This window comes from Bidens hawaiensis, unplaced genomic scaffold, assembly GCF_021521415.1.
Source record: "Bidens hawaiensis isolate Kalapana, Puna unplaced genomic scaffold, B.hawaiensis_p1.1 tig00013374_1, whole genome shotgun sequence".
NCBI lineage: Eukaryota > Viridiplantae > Streptophyta > Magnoliopsida > Asterales > Asteraceae > Bidens > Bidens hawaiensis.
The window spans coordinates 41,215-50,117 of record NW_027504996.1 but is presented as its reverse complement, the minus strand read 5'-3'; the positions used below and the strand labels follow the sequence as shown (position 1 = coordinate 50,117).

The following is an 8,903-nucleotide window of genomic DNA, read 5'->3' as shown; positions in this document are numbered from 1 at the left end:
CCTATCGGGTTCTAAACAACTGTGCGTCTGGGTGGGATTTGTAATTCTTAGAATACTAAAATTATAAGGTGTTAACTAAGGAAGCTAAAAGTCAAGTATAGAATAGTTAATAAGTTATAAAATAATAGATTTATAAAGTTACATAGGTATACATTTTCAATTATTAGATAACTGATTATAATACATTTAGTATCATAAATATATTAAAAAAAATGTTATGCCAGAATTTTACAAATAGATTAAAAGAAAAGTGCAAGAACTTGAAAATAATAAAGATCATTTTGTGTGGTAATTTGGATTTCTTGCAATATGACCATATATGCCTTTATAATTTGTTAAATTTATATTTTTATTGATTTATTAAAAGTTTATATATTTGTGTTACATTTAAATGCATATTTGATATAAATAAATTTATAAAAAAAGTTATGTAGGGTACATCGGGTATATTATCGGGTAATTGGGTCAATGTTATCGGGTAATCGGGTATATTAAAAATCCCAAACCCGTTCCAAACCCACCAAAAATTTCAAAATTAATCCCAAACCCTAATGGGTCGGGTATTACCCGTCTCATTTATGTCGGGTTTCGGGTTTCTACATCGGGTTCGGGTTCACTGCTATCCCTACAGTAAAGTTGAGTTGCTTTATGATATTAATCATTATTTGTATTCATGATTTGCAGGACTTTTGAATCTAGTTACGTAGCTAGCAGGATGAGTGATGATGTTTTTGATGGACAAGCGTTATCAGACAAGCTGCATAAACTCAACAGCTCTCAACAAAGTATAGAGTGTATCCTTTTGCCAGTTTAAGCCCATCATAAGTGGTGTTTAGTTAGCAAATCAGGATAAGGCATCTGGACTTAATACATTTAGCTCAAATATTATTTTTGGACGTCAAGTTGATGTTTCCTTCAGACTATAGTTTACACATTTAGCTCAAATATTATCTTTGGATGTCTATTTTACACTTCCCGTTTTATGAATTGTTACTAGAAATAAAAAATTAATCTCTCTTGGACCAAGTGGATTCAAAACACACTTATTTTCATGTAACTTTGTTTCTGTGATGATTGGTTAGCTTTTTATAACCATCATTTTTTTATTTATATAATATTTTGCTGTTAAAAAAATTATTTAATATCAGCATCTGGTGTTAATGCTTTTCCAATATCTTCTAGACTTGAGCTTTTTGGTCTTGAAGTTGAGTTTTGTTATTCAGCACTGACTCCCTTTGGCAATTGGGCTGTTAGGTCCTTACATTTGCTTTGTCCTACATTACTATACAAACAAGAATGCGTTGCAGTAAAATCATCCTATTGTGTAACTGCTTGTTTACATCACGTGTCTTTATATGTTTTATGTATGTAAGTATTAAGCGTTTTGATTTGATAGATAAGTTTTCATTGTGTTTAACATTGAATTCATGATATAATGTATTGTATCTTTTGCCGCTATGGTTTTCCTTAGTGCTAAATCAGCATTATCCCGTTCGTGTATTTCACAGAGGAAGAAAGCCAAACAAATTGTTGAGATATGGCATAAATCATTTAAATCCGCTCAGCGTGAGCAACAAGTTTCTTTTCTGTATTTGGCCAATGACATCTTGCAAAATAGTAGGCGTAAGGGCAGTGAGTTTGTGAATGAATTTTGGAAGGTCATGACTTCAGCCCTCAAATATGTTAATGAACATGGTGATGATAATGGAAAGAAAGCAGCATCAAGACTGGTAGTTTATGTTTTATTTTCTATACCCAAGTCATTAATTTTGACCACTGTTATGCATTTTGAGCAATGTTGCTTCTATTACTGTAAAAAGGTTGGAATATGGGATGAAAGGAGGGTGTTTGGATCTAGGGGTCAGAATTTGAAAGATGAAATGCTTGGTAAAAGTCCACCCACTCAGTTGACCAGCAATGGAAAGACCTCCAACTCTAATCCTAACACTAACACTATTCCTATCAAAATAGTGAAAAGGGATGCCAACTCATTGAGGCTTGTGAGTACTATATCTTGCTTCATTTCTGAATTGTTTGGATATCTTTTAGCTTCAATTGATATCAAAATTTGATTCATGTTTTCGGCTTTCAGAAGTTGGCTGTTGGGGGTACTCCAGAAAAGATAATGACTGCTTTCCATTTGGTACATGATGAGACTGCTACTGAAGATACCGCCTTAAACAACTGTGAAGGTGCAATACGCAGGTTTGGAGATTTGGAAAGAGAGATCGAAAGTCAGGGTAAAGGATGCATACCTATTCATCATCCATATTAAATATGGATTTTTAAGGAACTTATTAATGTTTTGTGCTGTTCAGGAGTTGTACCAGGATCTTCATTGCTAGATGAAATCCAGGAGCAAGAAAGTGTGCTTCAAGATTGTGTCAACCAACTTGAAGCTGCAGAAAGGACTAGGACTTCATTGATTTCCCAGCTTAAAGAAGCTCTTCAGGATCAAGTATGATTGCATATTACTTCCTTGCTTCTAAAAACCGAGTGTTAATTTTCTTTCTGTGTCGAATGGCTTACTTTGCCAAGTAAATTTGTTAAGACTTGTTTTTATCTTAGTTTTGAGAATTGCTACATTAAAAAGTCATAGGGCATTACAATGGAAGAACAAATTATAATTTAGAAACTTAAAACTTTGAAGACAATATAGAAAAGCTTAATGTTGGAATTACCAGACTCAAAGTTCTACATTTATTTTTGGTTTGGAAGGAGTATTACTTACGACTAAATTTTTTGTCAATTTTTTTTTTCAGGAATTAAAGCTGGATGTTATTCACAGTCAGTTGCAAGTACTCTCTCTCTCTCTCCCTGTCTTTCTTCCTCTCTCTTTCTCTACATGCTCCAAACTATTTACAGCATAAAAGCGATGGTTACTTAAAGCTTATTAACATGAACATCAGTTAATATGTTATTGTAACAATGGGATTTGCTAATGTTATTGCGCCTGTTAATTGTTAAATATGCGACTTCTATCTTCTCCGGCTTGTGCAGAGTGTTGGCTTTTATATGATAGAGGCATGTCATGGAGGTACTAGTTGTCTTAGTGTCATGTTCTAATGGTTGAATAGAACATCAAGTATTAGGAGGCCGGTCACTGTGAACTTTTTATTTCTCTTGTTTTAGTGTAGACTACCTAATTGATGGTGGACCTTAGACTGTCACAAATCTCAAAATATGATCACATCATAGTAGTCGAAGGCACTAGGCGCACTCAAGGCGCCTTTGACTACATAGGATCAAAGGTGATTTAGGAACGTATTTGGTGACTTTGGTTTTTGATACGAACGCGGTTACCCACAAAAGGGAAAGGGGTCAGATCTGATGCATCCAGGGCAGTTTCAAGAGATGTTTGAAATTAAACACCCTTGATTGGAATTTATTCATAGGAGGAAAAGTAGGGGTAGTTTTATTAGTTTCTAACCAGTAGCATTAGTACTAGTTGCTTTGTTTTTCTTTGTAATCTCGTTCAAGTATCATCTATCAAAATCGTATTTTGATTTGGAGATATAGCCTATCTCGAATCAGGTGAGTTATCCTGTATTTCACCAATTCGATTCCCAGGTTCTAACATTGGTTCCCTTGCCGGGAACCTATGGCGCCTTCCACCCTGACCACCACCGAAGATGGCGGTTCCTATATTGATTCCATTGTTGCCAGTTGGCAGCCATTGCCTCACGCCTTGAAAGCGTTCCACAACCCATTGCCAGATCTGGTTGAAGAAGAAACCCTCGACAACAGTCCTGGTAATGATGAAGAACAGTCTGAGTATGTCTTGGACTCTTGGGTATTCAATTGAAGATCAGTGATTTGGATCCACGTGATCACTCTAGGGAAAACTAGTGACTAGTCACCAGAGACAAGATGTAAAATTGATGCCTACTAATTTGCAAAAAACCCAAGATCACATAAAAACCCAGGTTGATCTAAAGTGTTGTGAACTGAATTTTGAGGTTGTAGATGCGGTCTTTCAGCGAATTTAACCTTATCGCCGGAAGAACCTGGCTAAAAAACGTTTTGAAAGATTGCTACTTAGGCCTTTTGGTCATTATTGCATCATTCGTAAAGCGGAGGCAGTTGCTTATGAACTTGAATTACCATCGAACTCCCAGATCACCTGGTCTTCCTTGTATTCATGCTGAAACCCGCACGGGCTACAATTGAATGTCTTATTGCCTGGCACAACAATTCCCTTCTTTCCGACTCGAGGACAAGTTGTTCCTCCGGGGCGGAAGTATTGATACGAACCCGGTTACCCGCAAAGGGGAAAGGGGTCAGGTTTGATGCATTTAGGGGCAAATTCAAGAGATGCTGGTTGTTCCCGCCTAAACACTGTTTGACTGAAATTAAACATCCTTGACTGAAAATAAACACTCTTGATTAAAATTAATTTGTAGGAGGAAAAGTAGGGGTGGTTTTATTAGATTCTAGCTAGCGGCATTAGTATTAATTGCTTTGTTTCTTCTATTTTATTATTTTTATTTAAGTATTATCTATCATATTCGTATTTTGTTTTGGAGATCTAGCCTATCTCAAATCAGGCCAGTTATACTATATTTCATCAATTCGGTTCCCAGGTTCTAATAGTTTCTCTTAAATTAGGAAATATATATATATATATATATATATATATTATTTAGTATATATACATAAGTTTTTCTTTATTTATTTAGGTTTAACTAGAGTCATACTTTAATTACTCAAGTCTTCAGGATGTTGATCTTTTTAAACAACTCATGTTAACTCACATTCTGTATCCATTGGATTTTGTGTTTAAGTTCATGGAAATGGGAGAATTCTTTCCCAGGTAATGAGTAATATGCGATTGCAATTTGCCTGTTCACGACCCGTTTTTCTAATATAATCTGTGTACAATGCACTTTAAATGGCTTTTTTTATGCTTTGTTTTCTAAAGGGCAAGGCAATGAGAAAAATCTCATGTTGTTAGCATCTGTTAAAGAAACACCAAAGAATAGGAGGCCATGCAGTAAATGTGTAGAGCTCAATTCTCATGACATTTATAACACCTTGTGCAATGTGTTGCCTAGGGAGATAATAACCATTTGCGTGCTTACGTCAGCAATAAGTCTATACAGAAAATAGTTGTGTTCAGAACTAATGAAGTAAGTTGCATAAATTAAGCCTATTTATTGAAGTTAGAAGGTATGGTCGTATGGAAAAGAACAGGGAGAATGAAGAGATGGCATGCATGGACATGATGCAATTTGTTAGGGAATATGGCCACATACTAGGAGAAACTTGTGGTTGTGATAAGCTTGAGTAAGAAACAATGTGTGGGATGCATATCATGGCAATGGTGTCAAGGTGGCTCCAGACTCTGAGTACGCTATATAGTGTAATGTTGATACCTATTTGTCAAGGCAGTTGGCCAATACAATGTTTTTAAGGACTACTTAACTGATGCAGTTTTTAGGTATACTATGATCATCTTGTAAAGGCTGTAAAAGCTTCATGATACATATAGAAGGCTACAACCGTCTGCATGTTCCCTTTTAAGGTTGGAGCTCAGTAGGTCCTTTGAGTATATCCCACACATTTGTTAGTAAAAAGTTTAAAATACATAAAATCATAAATGAAGTTATAAGGTTTGTTCTGTTCCTCCGTTTGTGAATATCTAGTGTTTCCATTGTAGTTTCTTCACTTCTCTCAATCACTGGCAACACCATCATTTCTTTACTTTTTTTTTTCTCTTACTTTGCCCATTTCAGTTTCTTTAATGATGGCCTACTTTTGCTGGTTCATATCATCAATTCCTTGAAGCTGTCTTTAGCGTCTTGATTTGAGCAACTCCTTCCTTAGCTTCATAAGTTGTTGCATCAATGATCAATGATCTACTATAAGTTGCTCAATGTCAAGTTATTTGATGTGATTCATGATTCCTCAGCCTGTATAATGTATATCCTCGTTAGGAGATATATCTTAAAAGTTCTCTATTTCTTTTAAGTTTGAACATTGAATATCAACTAGGAGTTGGTGTGTATTACTTTGAGGAATAGGATGTGCTCATAATATTGAGTCGTGGTTTCTGATAGAGACAAGACCATTTCTAAAACTAATTTGTTACATGTTTATTCTAGAAGGGGCAAAAGTGACTTTCATAATAGTGACTAGGAATTTGTTAGAGGAGAGAATAAGGTATGATGTGTTAGGCATGAGTTTGTTAGATTGTTTAGGCTCCTGCATGATGTATGGAGAGAGGGCATAGCCCTGGATTATCCTTGTATGATTGTTTAGGCTCCTGCATGATGTATGGAGAGAGGGCATAGCCCTGGATTATCCTTGTATGATTGTTTAGGCTCCTGCATGATGTATGGAGAGAGGGCATAGCCCTGGATTATCCTTGTAACTTTTCCTTCAAGTTTCTGCTATTAAATATTTCTATCTTCTTTTCCCGGTTTATTCTTTAAATCACAATCACAACATTCTAATTCCTATCAGTTTCTCCTTGACCCCCATGAATATTTATGGGGATAAAGGTTCTTGGCGTCTCAATACTGTTCTTCTCTTCATCACTTTCTTCTTCCATTTATCTAAAACTATATTTGTTATAAAAATTGCAACATTGCTACTTACTTCATTGCTATACTGCTATAGTAAGAAGAGAGAGTTATGAGGAAGAACCCTAACATGACGACAATTAGAAAATGAACCCCATATTGTCTTTTATTTATTACTACGTAATTTACTCCTTAAAGGATATTAATCTCAAGAATCATGCTGAGACCAAGTCTTCCAAGTCTCCACAATCGCCTCAATAATGGGCAAGTTATGCCACTGAACTAACATCATCATAACAAACTAACAATACAGTGACCTTTCTTAGTAAGCTTCCGGTCAGTAATTGCCAATGGTTGTAGCTGGAGGATGGGTGATATAAAGGTAAATGCATCTTCTGTGAAGGAGGACTGTTAGCTCACTTAAGAAGTGAGACGTGGAACGTGTGTTGTACCAGGTCTAGTCTATAGGCTAGAGAACACATCGCACTTCCATGTAAAGCAACTTTTAATCCTTTGTTGAGTAGCATGGAGTCCGGAGTGTCCTCCCATTGCTGAAGTATGACACATTTTGATAATATCCTTCTGTACTGCCTTTTCCTACCATTACCTTCCTGTTCTTAGTTAGAACATGACCATCCTGCTTATATATGATGACTAGCGTTCCAGGTTGCTTTAATTTGATCAAAAGTAGAGGATCAAAACTTGACGTAGTCATGGTGAACAAGTTAGAACACTAGAACCTTGCACCCGTGTAAGAGCTTCCACTACCTAGTTTTCTATCTCCTTGTTGCACATTTTTTATAGTCATACCATAACATGTTAGAAAGCTAAACATGTTGTAGTGGTGTTGTTACCTTTTGATCCAAAAGGTGCTTTAAGCCATTTTGATGTGTCTAGATTAAATGATCCATTGACAATTAGTGATGCCAGTATTTTACAGCAAATAAAATGACAATTAACTTCTTTTCATATACAGAAAGAGCTTAATGAAAGCTGAAGGGTGAAAAGTTAACAATCACCTGATGCTTTTGAAAATTATGTCTTGATTTGAAAGACGACATCATTTTTATGGTTTAGAATTGCACACACCATTTCTGTTTTCTATTCAACCAAAACCCTAAAAGTTGCTAATGAATTTTCAGGTTGCTCGACGCCAAATTGACGATGCTGCTAGTTTTAAGAAAGAAACTTATCTCCCCTTCTCGTCCTGCTGGTGAAGTGACAGTTCCTGTTGATAACCTCCCACAATCAACGCCTTTTGGAACCACCACAAAAGCCACCGAAGAAGAAAACAAAAAGGCAGCTGCTGCTGCAGTTGCTGCAAAACTTGCAGCTTCAGCTTCCTCTGCACAAATGCTCACATCTGTTCTTTCATCTCTAGTTGCCGAAGAAGCCGCCTCGATCACCAACGGCTTTAGCGCACCACCCGGATTCAACTCCATATTTCCCCCAGAAAAGAGACCCAAACTAGAAAAACCAATGTCGGTCCCAGAACTAACCAATCCCGACCCTGTCACTTCAGGTTACTTCACCAATATCCAAACATCATATCCACAGCCACCACCGCCACCACCCTCCGTTGGTGGCACAAGCTCTCCCACTAATCAGTTTGTTCAGGCTTCTTCTGGATTAATGATGGGTGGAATGCCATATGCATTCAGTGGTAGCCCCCTACCACCAACCGCCGCCTCTGCCGTCACATATTGCAATGGGGATGATGAGGCCCAACCACCAGCCGCCGCCTCAGCAGCAGCAGCAGCAGCAGCAGTCGTCTCAGAGTGGTAGCGGCTACTACCGGCCGCCAGGTATTGGGTTTTACGGGCAAAGCAATCAGCCTACACCACCACCGCCCTTGCAAAGGCAGTGAGGTGGTTTGTTGTTTTGTATATTAATAGGAATATGCGCTAGCCTTAAAACACTCGTGGTTGATTATATTTTGACTTGCCTATGCTTGTATTGTACGATGTACTGTTGCATTCTAGGTGGGTATAACTGCAAGTTAAACAAGTCAAACTATGTCTTTACCTTTTTTTTTTTATAAATTTCTTATTACTTTCAGCTTATTGTTTTATAACCAAATGTTTGTTTGGTCATGTAACACAAGTGGCAAGACAATTCTCACCCTGAGTTTGTGGATTGGAACACTCTTGGTTACAAAGATCCTTAAGACGTAATAAAAGTATTTTGGTATTCAGGGTTCTAAATTATGGTAAAGGTGAACTGAAGACGATAACCAAAACTTAACTTATTGCTTTTGAAACGTCATAAAAGTGCGTTGGGTTTGTCGCAATCACTTTTCAATATACAATGACTTTATTTTTTTGTATTCTCCTAGTTGAGCGCTTCACAATGAGCTAAAGTGCTAAACTATGTTGAAAA

The 8,903-nt window shown here is 36.8% G+C and overlaps 1 pseudogene across 1 annotated transcript; it reads left to right on the top strand.

The window, feature by feature from the left end:
- Nucleotides 1-676: 676 nt before the first annotated feature.
- On the top strand, nt 677-8,582 carry LOC143609757 (uncharacterized; annotated as a pseudogene). Its single transcript, XR_013149474.1, has 7 exons — nt 677-794; nt 1,483-1,730; nt 1,821-2,000; nt 2,093-2,240; nt 2,319-2,458; nt 2,763-2,798; nt 7,667-8,582. The product of XR_013149474.1 is annotated as an uncharacterized LOC143609757 (transcript).
- Nucleotides 8,583-8,903: the final 321 nt, after the last annotated feature.